At 42.2% G+C, this 12,312-nt stretch overlaps 1 protein-coding gene across 1 annotated transcript in view; it reads right to left on the bottom strand.

Moving 5' to 3' along the window:
* Positions 1-5,111, bottom strand: part of Ptr (patched domain-containing protein) — a 29,077-nt gene extending 23,966 nt beyond the window's left edge. The window contains exon 1 of the mRNA XM_071698104.1: positions 4,357-5,111. The gene's annotated coding sequence lies outside the window, so the exon portion shown is untranslated. The remainder of the gene's footprint in view (positions 1-4,356) is intronic.
* Between the last annotated feature and the right edge of the window lie 7,201 nt (positions 5,112-12,312).

Below are 12,312 nucleotides of genomic sequence, written 5' to 3'. Positions count from 1 at the left end.
ACTACACGTGTCGCGACCTAGAGTTGAAAACTGTACTGAGCGGAGACTTAAATAGACATGCCTTCGATTCTTTAGAACTCTGCGAAAGCGATCTTTTAGTACTTACTTGCGCAAAATTAAATATTTATAAGATTGATTTACTCGCGGTTGCAACCTTCTGAAGTTATGAACGTTTGCGAAGTCAAATATAAATCATCCGCTGGTTTTCTTTGCAAAATCGGCTATAAAATCTCCGAGTTTGTCAACGAGTAGGTATTTATACATGTTTACTTATATATTTACAATTTACGCAATTTAAGGTATCGATAACGTAACAGACGTTCTTCAATCCACTTGATCCTATTGAATAAAAAAATGGATTACACATTGTTAAATATTGAAAGATAAAATTTAAACCAATACCTTGAGTTAAATAACATTTGGTTATTTTTAACTACCATGTGCGCCGAAACTTATTGATTTAACTTCATTTAGTTAAATTAATATTTTTTAGTAAGAACAGTGCATGGCGGACTTATAAGAATGGTCAGAAAAGATTCGAATTGAGTACAATTTGACACCACAAATTTAACAGTGCACAAAACGCCATTAGAATTAACATTTAACGTAAAATTCATGGAGAGGGAGCGAAAAGGGGCGCGAGAGATTGTTTTACGGGAGAAGAATTTGCGGGACCAAGAGCTCCGCTACGCCGGATGAAATCATACACCGAGTTTACAATTTGACTCACCGATTTGAATCATTATTATCGGATGGAACAATGAGACATTTTCACGTTGGGGAACGGCGGTTCTCGCCAGTGCGGCGTAGCGGCGTAACGCGCCGCTCCCGATCGCTCGCTCGATTTCTTCCGATGAAACGGTTACCGTCGACGCAGTTCCGCGCGCTCCGGTCGTGCGCAGTCGCGTGCTTTCGAACCGGAAGAGATATCCCGTGCGTTTAATTTATCGGTTACGGAGAATCGGCCGCGCGGCGAGGCGACGTGTTGGTGCACGCGCGACGGGCCCCTGAGGAACGGTACCGGACGGCCGAGGGAGGGCCCTCTCTCTCTCTCTCTCTCTCTCTCTCTCTCTCTCTCTCTCTCTCTCTCTCTCTCTCTCTTCCCGACGCGCGCTTTTCTCTAATTTAAATAGATTGCGTAAGTGTTCGGATCCTCAGAAAACTGCAGTCCGTAATCGACTGTAATTTACGCGCGCGCGCGAGCGGGCGTTCGCTCCGCTTCGCTCGATTCGCGGCTCCGGTTTCGCGGGGAGATAGATAGCACGCGAAAACGTTGATTTCGCACTCGCTCCAGTTGCGTCCGAGGAACTGGTGGTCGCGCGTAGAATCGTTACGCGCGACTGACACGGACGGCGATGGTAATGCTCGATGAAAGAAAAAAGGAGGGAAAAAAAAAAGAAACGATTATCTCCGGACGATAATTCGTAGCGATCGGATCGGCGGACGAGCGGTGAATAAATCGCGATAAAATTCAGGGCGGCTGGCAGATGGTGCGGGAGGACGCGAGCGCGTCTTCGTCGCGCCGCGCTTGGTGCGGTGCGGTGCGGTTAGCGCGTTGCTGACGTTTTGATTGATTTTTATGTATATACCTAGGCAGTATTTCTTTTTATAATGTCACGGTGTATAAATATCTGTATATTTCTTACTAACTCTCTTGTTATTTATGCGACCGGCTCGATCTCATGCATTTATTCCGATCGAAACCGCCTGACAGCACTTTCTCAGAGAATTACCAGGTTCCCTCATCGCGCAGGATCGGACTTTTCGATTTCAATTGGAATAATTTTGTAACATATCTTGCAAATATCGGAAATACAGCACTGGCCAAAATTATTTACGTAACTCTTTTAATTATATAGTTAATTAAAATAAGTAGTTATATAAATAATTATATAACTATTATTAGACCTATTGAAGTTTTTTCTAAATAACATTTATTATTGAAAGAAATAAAAAATAAACGCATAAACGCGCTCATAATAATGAACGTAGACAACTTTTAAGCAATAGAAGTCTTTCCTGGTGTTAGATTTAGTACAGCATAACGATTATGAGAGTGCCTAGTAATTTTCATCGAGGTAGATCTTATCCGAATTCGATAGTTTATCGGAAAAATTCTTGTTTCCGGCTGAAAGCTCGACACGTCGTGCCTTGAAAAGAATTCAGAGATTATTTTCATAAGCGAAAAACCTAAATTTTTGAAAGCGACGGCGGACGTCCCGCAGCGACATTTTACGGCGCTCTCTCCGGAATGATTTTCTCGGCGCGGCGAGAAAATGATCGATGGAGGAGGCCCTTGCGAATATCAGCAGCGTCCCCTCGCTACGGATTTGCCGATCAGTAATATGCAATTCCCCACCGACCCTCCGAGGTCAACAATTTGTTACGGGGACGGGGATGTTCAAGGAATATATCAACAGCGCGGTTGATTGACCCGTTGTTGGAGAGCGATACTTTTTTTTTTTTTACAACCGACTGAAATCTTTGCTCCACTGCATTGCGAAATGCATACGGATTGTGACCGGAATAAAACGTAAATATTATTCGCAGCGTAAGTGCAGATTACATTCAAGTAAAAAGAGAAAGGAAAAAACAACTTTATTGAAATTTTTGGATATCACGGTCAAATTGATATTTTTTATTGCTACAAGCTGATAAGTAATCAATCGACAATTTGGCGACGCAGTTATTACACATCCGTATCTAATTGTACTAAACTTGTAATTTACTATATATAAAAGCGGTTTCTTTACACCGCAAATCCACGTCTAAAAATGACACATTAGACTGAAGATCTTTTTACGTGTTTCTTTATGTGTTAAATTACGTCATTTACCACGTGTAATCGTATTAAATTAAAAGTTAATACGTCCAATCGTGTTAAACATGACATGATTTAAAACGGCAAGAAATATGCATGAAGAGCTTCAACTAAAATAACACACTTGGATTTACGGTGCAGGTTTTTAAGGTACCTAAATTTAAAGCAAACGAGAATTCGTCGATAATCCGTTTTGTGCGATTTATTTTGATAGGCGCGTTAGAGAGGAACGAAAAATGTCGTTTTACAAAAAATGTCTTGTATTTTATTATTGACACAAGAATATTTTAATATTTGCACATCCTGCGCGACACGGGATCCACCACTTCCACAAAAAATTCGACTTCCGTGGATCCTCGAAACGACCGATTCCCACTACGGCCGCCAGTCATTTTATTATTTAGAGACGGTACAATGGCCTCTAATAAGATAATAAGTGGTTCTGAGACAATGAGTTAACACGAAAGTGAGTCGACGGCGCGGCGGGGCTTATAACAGCGTAAACGATGACTAAGGGCTTGCACTAAACTACGCGGGCATAACATAATCGTAATAATAACAAAAGCACTTCCTGTTTATACAAGAGGCTCTCTTCCGCGATAGTGAGAGAGAGAGAGAGAGAGCTTCCCATTTAACGGGAAATCAACTCATTAGTTAATCTCCCCAAATTTGGAAATATGTTCCGTAAGATACGTTTTTGTTCCCCGTTATCTTCCGCGCCGTAACGTCGATTGTTCAAATTTCGTAAACTTTAGAGGGAAAATTCAACTCGACCGATTCGCCGATTCGCGATTGCGCGCCGGCTGAGGGCGTCCGGTTTTTATTCCGGTTGGCACCGTAACATCGTATCCTCGCGTTAACTTGCAACGAACGTCACGGACGGCTTGACGGACGATTACGACTCGCTTAAGCGTCACTACTTACCGAACAATACGAATTGTGCAATTAATTGAAGCTCGTTAATTGCCCCGCGGTAAAGTCCGTTTTCCTCGTCGCCACTTTCTACAAATTATTTCTATTCTGCTTTCTCTCCTCAAAAGCGCGAGCACGCAAACACCCATATCGTTTTCTTTTTCTTTTTTTTTCAGATTCCGAAAGCAGCGATCAAACGGAGGATGTTAAGATAAGAAGAAGAAGCTGCATTATGTGCAAATCGGTATATTCAATCGAGTATTAATTGCTTGTATTAATTGCTTGTATTGCGAGTATTATTTACTTGCGTTAATTCATTTTCGCTCTTGCTTCCTGCAATTATATCTTATCTACTTTAACGTCGCGCATGCAAAGAAATTGAAAAATATATACATATGTACAAATATACATATCTGTATAAAAGTACAAAGTTATTCTCTAGCAAAAATACTTCTTCGCGATTTCGGCAAAGGACGCCGATAAAAAAAGGATCAAAGATTCTAACGGGAAGAGAAAGCAGAAGAGCGCTTCAAGGCTCACTCGCGCACTTCCAGTCGCGAGAGCGCAAAAATCCGAGATTAATCCCCCCTCCCCCCGCTCGAGATCGATTCGGTGACAATTACCTTGTTCCTCGATTCGGCCGGAAGCGCGTTAAACCCTCCACAAACTCTCTCTCCACAATAAACTTTGTCACCACCAACTAGATCTTCCGGCGGTATCCGAGCCGATATCGATCTTTTCTTCTTCTCCTCTTCCTCTCGTCGCTTCTCCTTTTTCTCCCTCGCGGTGGCACTTGGGTCCGCGTGTCCCTCTTGTCCTCCTCGGTCGGACAGACGGGCAGGGGGGAAGGGACGGGGGGCGCGGGGGGAAAAAAACGTCTTTCACCTGCACGTCCTCGTCCGTCCGCGTGTCATGATCGACGGAGATCGGAGAATTCGTTTGCCGGAGGGGGCGCGAGCGTGAAGGCGAGCGGCGCGGAGCGCGAACGTCGTCGGCGGGAAGCGGGATACGAACTGCTCGGCGCGTCGCTCGAGATTCCGCTCGTACCTGCTCGCGCTCAGCTCCCTCGTGGGCCTGCCGAGGAGGCGCGCGTCCGCTCCGTTCGTCCGCTCACCGCCGAGGCGGGTATACGCGTTCCACGCGCGCCGAGATCCACACACGCCACGGCGCGGGAAGCGGAGAGAGGAGCTCGCGTTCGCGTGAATTTCGAAAAAAATTACCTCATCCCGAGGAAATTTCCCCGTTCGGCCGGAGAAAGTTCGGCGGGGCAAGCTCCTGCGAGCTACCCTGTGAAAATCTCTCTGCTCCTTCTTAATTAATATCCTTCAACTGATGTCCATTAAAGCAGACGACGTCCCTGTTTTTCTCGTTTTATACGCGAGCGAAATATTATTGATAAATAAATAATCCCTTACCCGTAAGTTCTTTTATATTTAATTTCCGAACCTTACGTAATAAGAGTTAATTATTTAACGGCCGCGGTTGTGTAATCGCTGCCGTTCGAAAGGCAGAAACCGGAGGAAAGCTCTCGAAGGAGACGGACGGACGGGGGCCTGTGGACCGCGCTGTACAATCTCGGAGATGAGCTCTGATCTTCTCTCGGCCGATGCGACTCAAACGCGTGGAGCGTAGCCGCATCCGTGGTAAACGGAAGTGATGAGTGTGGCCGCGCCGCGCTTATCCAGTTTGACACTTCCTTGCCGGACCGGTCAACGGCGCGTCGCAACATAAACGACGCGACGGTCGTCGTCGTTTCGCGAAAACGTCACGGAGAGGGGAGGGGGAGAGGGAGAGGGGCAACGACGTTCGAAACGAAATCCCGCTTTCATTGATTTACGTAATAGATTGTAATCGATTCGGCTCTTTGTTACGCCGTGTTGCGCGTTGCGCGTTGCACCGGGCGAACAACTGACCGGTATATGTTCCCGTATATTGCCCGATATCTCGGGGGGGAAACGGCATTCCGGCCGCGAAATCACGACGTTCGCGAGTCCTCTGCGTTCTAGCCGAGATAAACCGAAGAACGGCAGAGGCAGAGGTGATTTTGAGTCAAGGATACGGCGAAAGATCATCTAAAAATAAGACATTTCGAGAGGAAGACGGAAAAGAAAACACTTTCTTATTATTTTCACTGAATGTGATTAATATTTCATGGAATTCCGGTACATAAGAAAAATTAATGCGTGATAAATATTTATATATTCCTTCCCCTCCCTAAAAAGTAGACAGCCTTGATTCGCGCTTCCTTCGTCAACCGAATGAAGATCGTAACGAATTATATTTGTGACTTTTTAGTACATATTCTTGGATAAATACTAAAAGCGATTCCTTCCCGGGGGAATTTCGATGCGAGCGGCCATCGTTCGCGAGTCGCGGCGTCTTGGGGTTTAACTGACTTTAATTGACGTTAAACGTCCCGACGATCGCCCGCAAGTAAATCATTATTAAACTCCATTCAAAGTTTCCCCCTTCTCCACTTCTCGTCATTATCAAACGTATATTTTCACGCGTACGTTGTCGACGCACTATTATCGATCGCTTCGGGGCGTTAAATAACTCCGTAGTTGTCTCTCTCTTTGCTTATCGTTCCGTTTCTTATCGCGAATTATAGTTTCTCTCTTTCTCTTCCATCGACGTACCGTTAGTCGAGCGACCAGAACATCCGCGATACCTCTCGTGTGAATACGCGGTTTTATTTTTCGGCGTGGCGTGAAAGCGATCGAACTGGTCCATACCGTGCGCGCGTGCAACGTCGACGATAACGAGCCCCGCGCGCGCGCGCGCGCATTAAGAGGGACAAAGGAAAATTGATAAGCCGCAAATACACGCATTATCTCCCCGGAGAACGTCAAGACACCCGGGCCCGACCTTCCACCCCTTGTTGTAGATTACGACGGATGAGATAAGAGCCGCCGGGACCCGGGACCGAACCAGCTATTGCAGCGCATTTACTGCACTCCGCGACCTGGCGTTTCCTTTTACGTCACGTTTTCGCGCTTGATCGACTCGATCGTGCCGCGATAACCAATATATTTGCGGATATATCCACTACTCCGGGGAAATTCCTCGAGGATTTATTCAGCGTTAAAACGGACTAACGTGATTTTATTCGGGGCGAGTTTCGTTCAACGTGTATTCCTTTTTCGTTAATTTCGCGTGGTTTAATTTTCATCGCGGAATCCATTTCTAAAAGTAATATAAATAGAAGTTGGCGATAAAAATGTTGTTTCAGAAACCTGTTTATATTCAATTTAATTCTTCTGGACTGCTACGCTACGCGAATAGTTCTATAATAAAATCGCTTCTTCGAAACTATCATGAATATTCAGTTTTATACTTCTGAATTGCTAAACTGCACGATTAGTTCTTTTTTAAATAAAATTGTTTCTTCAAAACTATCGAGGAATATTAAAAGATATACAAGATACTTCATTTACATTCGAGTCTGGGGATTATGTTTTTTTTAAACAATAGTAAAAGGAAGAAACGATAAAGAAAAATGATGATTTTCTTTTCAAAAATAATCCCACTGACAATTGCCTGACGATATTTTTGTAATTCAGCTGGAAATGCATTTACCGCGTAGTTTCGAAAAAGGAATAACGAAAACGAGCGAATTGAGAAGGGTCTTCTTTTACAGCTATATGATATATGGAACTGCTATAAGATAGGCATGACCAGACAAAGGATCGATTTTTTAGTCAGATAACAATGCAAGTAGGTCCAGAGATTATTCGTCGGAGGATCCTCGAGCCTACCTGTGCAGGTAGATTCTTGGGAAAAATAAGGTTTACCTTCGTCTCACGACGTACAAGATCGAGAGAGCGTAATGGATCCTAATGATAAACCTAACGGATTACGGCGTACTAAATACCTTTAAGAATTTTCCTATAGCTCTAAGGTATAAGGTATGCATTCTTGTACCTTTAAGAATGCATCTTACAGACAAATTATAATTAACGTACTGTTACAGTTAGATAAGTTCTAATAATAGACCTAACGGGCTACGTGCCATATCAAATATCTTTTCTTATAGCTCTAAGGTATAAGATGCATTCTTGTATTTTTACGAATGCATCTTACGGATAAATTACAATTGACATACTGTTACGGTTATGTAGATAGGATAGCTTCTAGTAAAAGACCTAACGGTTTATGCCATACCAAATATCTCGAAGAATGTTCTTATAGCTCTAAGGTGTAAGATGTGTTCTTGTACCTTCAAGAATACGTCTTGTATATAAATTACAATTGACATACTGTTACAGTTATATGGATAGGATAGATTCTAATAGATCTAACGGGTTATGCCATATCTCGAAGAATTTTCTTATAGCTGTAAGGTGTAAGATGCATTCTTGTACTTTTAAGAGAATGCATCTTATACAGATAAATTACAACTAACCATATTGTTCAGAAAGTTAAACACACATTTGCGTGTATTTAGGGTATTAGATACTGTTTTCATTGCAACTACCAATTACAATTAAATCAATTACAATTAAATATATTTTCTGTGATTGAACTGTTCTGCGAGTGAAACTATTTTAAATTGGAGTATTATTAAAGGGTAGTCAAAACAATCAAGTATAATGAAGGCAAGTAGACTGAATGAAGTAATTGTTATGTAAACGACATTATGTCCGAAAAATGGGTTAATCACGGAATGGCTTAAAATATCACAAATCATCCGTGGGAATGGTGACACTTTCACGACTGCACCCTTGAGAGGTGTAATTTGGCGCTTTGCACGATCTAATCTAGTTTCTCCAGACGCACTCGCTTTCGTCATTTGTCCGCTTGAATTTCACTAATTTCAGTAAGAGCTCACGCCCGTCGATTACGATCGAGATTGCGGGTTTAAGATATTACTCGGTCGTGTGTTTCAGGTAGAATCTTTAAGTAGATAGTCTCGCGACAATTCTCGAGACATTAAGCCAAAAAGGACGATTTAAACTGGTCCATATTTCTTTCAGAAAGAAGTACCTGAGTATATCACTTACACTTACACAATCTTCTTCTTACAAAAAAAAAAGAAAAAAAGCAACGCAGTTTTTAATCAGGGAGAGAATACATTTGAGAATACTATCATATGAATATTAAGTCGAAAAAAAATTCCCAGAAATAAAAACCAATTTCTATTCTATTACACTTTTCGAAATTTTTGGATTTTAGAACATTTTTAGAATGATAATTTGTGGATTCTAATATGATAAAATTCATGAATTTTGGTTTCCTCGTTATTTTTCAAAGACTAGTTGAAATTAGAAAGTGATGAATTAGACGATAAATTTTTAACAATTTTACGGGTAAAAAATTGTTGGAATCCAATTGTATCTGTCACATTATAAAAACGAAGCGAATACTTTATAAAAATAAAATATAAGCTTCTAGAGAGAAAAATACCATTTACGGTTGAAACTGAATTTTGATAGCCTAATTAATAATAATATTGTGTAAATTTTGTACACTTTTTTCAAACTCAATAAACTGCGCGCAGATTTGTTGTCAGTCTGCAAAATACAGCTTGGAACAACAAAAAAAATTCAGGTTTAAAAACCATGGCTAAAGTGATATTTTTCCCCAATAAACTTTTTACAGCGATTTAAAACGCTCATTATAGCATCAAAATTTAAATTGATCGATTTAAGTATGCAAATTTGATGTTCCAATAAAGAACTGTGTTTTAAAGACCAACAAAAAATCGGCGCATAATTTATTGAGTTTGGAAAAAGTACAAAATTTATACAATATTATTTATTAGTTATAAAGATCCGGTTTGGGCTGTAAATGATGTTTTTCTCTATAATAGATTGTGTCATAACTGTTTTGTTTCACTTATTATTATCGTTCAAAATAAAAGCTGTCGAGTCTTTCTCTTAAAAAATTCTTTTACCAACTCGAAGTCGATCTTTTCTTATTCTAGATAAAAATTTCCCGTCCGATCTATATTAGAGCAAACAATTCATGTATTTAAATGCATAGCATTCAATATTCAATACACATAATTATTCAACAATACAATACATATTCTAATGTAATTTATAATTTAGCATAATGTTACGAATTACAATATCCAATGATAATCTTCATTGTTCACATTAATTACCGTGAAATGTTTGTTGGTCTAATTTTCTACAGCCAGATGATACTTTGTGACATTCGATAATCGCATCATCGAGAAAATGCGCTGAGAAAACGCTCAAGTTGTTGAAAAAAAAAAATAATAATCTCTCGACGCAAATAGATATACGTCACGAGATTTTGCCTGCTGCGCATCTCGTTAACGAGGGTGCTCGTTATCATTAGGATACCGCAATGACATTCCGTAGTAATGATCTTGCCGAGGCTACGGGATCGGGCACGCGGGCAGGCGACGATGATAACGATAACGTGATGGATTGCCATTCAAACATTTCAAAACGCCAGTGATCAGCGATCCTCGAGGATGCATTCCAGATTGCGGGTCGCGGAAAGAATCTCACGATCGGCGACGCGGAACAATTGCGCAATGAGATGGCAGGGAGATTCTCAAGTCCGCTCACGATTTCGAAGCGGATTACGGAGGCGATGCGACGCGACGGACGTCGCGATATGACGTCTGCGCGTCTGGAAATATGTCGCAGAATGCCGTGGCATGCGCGCGGCCTGCTACAAATTTATTCCTCACGATGATATACGCGTTACATCACTATACCGGATGCCCTCTCGCTCGCCGCGACGATAGACGCGCGCGAAGGGACTTAAACCAAGAGAAATGGCGGTCGCTCTCCCAATGCCAAGGCGACGATAGTCGCAGGGCGATTTAATGTGGACGATTAAAGGATTCTGACGAAGTAGAATCGCAAGTAAAATTTATGGTCGCGACAGCAATATTTATAGTCGCGCGTCTTTAATCCTCACGAACTGCACACACACGTTATCTCGTTGAAGATTTATCGTAATATCGCGTACTATACGAGAGATTGAATTTATGAATACGCGCTCGCGCAATGTGTTTTCCTTCGTGTAATTATTACGAGCTGTACATATACGTTTTGATACATTAATTTATTGTCATGCGCGAACTGAATTAGTTTTAACCGTGATGTGACTGCAGTTCTGTCAAAGTGATAATTCTCCAAACATTCGATCTGTTAATCTTGTTTACGTTCTTGGTATTGTTACATTGCTTTTTGCATAAATTTATTCAATTTCTCAATATATAACAATACTTATTTTCAAAATCGTGCGAACAATAGATTTGTACTGTTTAAAAAAGGAACGATTATATTGAGAGCGTTCTGAATTACTGTTACAGAATTATAAATTAAAATGAGATGGCGAGAGATGTCACTTCTATATCTTTTCTCGCGTCATTAATCTTAAATAATGCTCCTCTCGATTTATAAAACTGACAATGCCTTGTCCTCACTCTGATAGTGTCTTTTTCCCATTTGATATCAAAATAAATATACTGTTAACTTAATTTGAGTCATTTTTAACCCTTCCTATAAATCGCCACTGTTCCTACTCAATATCGTTAATTAACTAAACCAATGAAGTTGAATAATACTATTTTATGGTAAAATAAATTTCGACACACATGGTAGTTAAAAATAACAAAATGTTATTTAACTCAAGGTATTGATTTAAATTTTATCCTTTAATATTCTAACAGTGATAGAAATGCGGCTTGTTCAAGAAAGAAATTGAATCGACGTCAATCGGTTCATCGATCGCACTTGTCCCTCTCGAGGTATCTCTCTCTTCGCTCTAAGCGAGAGGCATCGCTTTCGGACCAGGGAGGGGGATATCTTATTAACAACAAAGAATATCGCTCGTCTGGAGACCGTTTAAGTCCCCGCAATGCCGCGGGGGTGTTCAATTACCAATGACGGTTGCGTGCCCGGCGCGGTGCGTCGCGGCGAGACGCTGGTAGACGAGACGCGATTATCCGCGTGTAACTCTCCTCGGGCCTGCGCCGATGTAAAGCCTATTCTACGACGGTTAATTTCATCTTTCTGCGAGTCTGCGTTTCGCGGCCCGCGTAGTCCCCGGCGACCGGGAACACGTCACCGCTGTAGCTCGCGTTGCGGCTAGAGTTTTGCGTTTTGCGTTCATTGTAGAATAGGCTTAACGCGTACGTCGCGCGTCAACCGCCCCGATATGAGAACCCCGAGACTAACGCGTCAACTGCGGGACAATCTAGCCATCAGTCTTAAACGGAATATATTTACGAGGCCGGGCCGAGAGAGCGCGGCGATGCCGTGGAGCTTGGATGACGACATCACGGCATCCGCTTTCCTCGGCTCGATCCCTCCCCGCGGGAAGGGGGGCCCGTCCTTGTCCCGCAGGCCTTGCTTTTCACGCACGCGTTTACCTTATTTCGCGAACAGCCGCGCCGAATAAAGCGCAAGCAGATTCGCGGGAAACCATCGCGAAGAACCTTCGCGCGAAGTGGCCCGAGCGGCGAGGTCGAATCGTCGATACGCAGCTGGATCGACGGGAATTCTCTGCGTTTGATTGTAATGAAGGGCGATCGGGAAACCGGCTGCCCTTAAACCGGTTAATTTCGAAAACCGAGGCAACCGGAATTA

Source organism: Temnothorax nylanderi, unplaced genomic scaffold (assembly GCF_030848795.1).
Source record: "Temnothorax nylanderi isolate EJ_2023f unplaced genomic scaffold, tnyl_v1.0 TNYL_tig0002_pilon, whole genome shotgun sequence".
Classification (NCBI taxonomy): domain Eukaryota; kingdom Metazoa; phylum Arthropoda; class Insecta; order Hymenoptera; family Formicidae; genus Temnothorax; species Temnothorax nylanderi.
The sequence above is the reverse complement of the archived record's forward strand: the minus strand, read 5'-3'. Positions and strand labels throughout refer to the sequence as shown.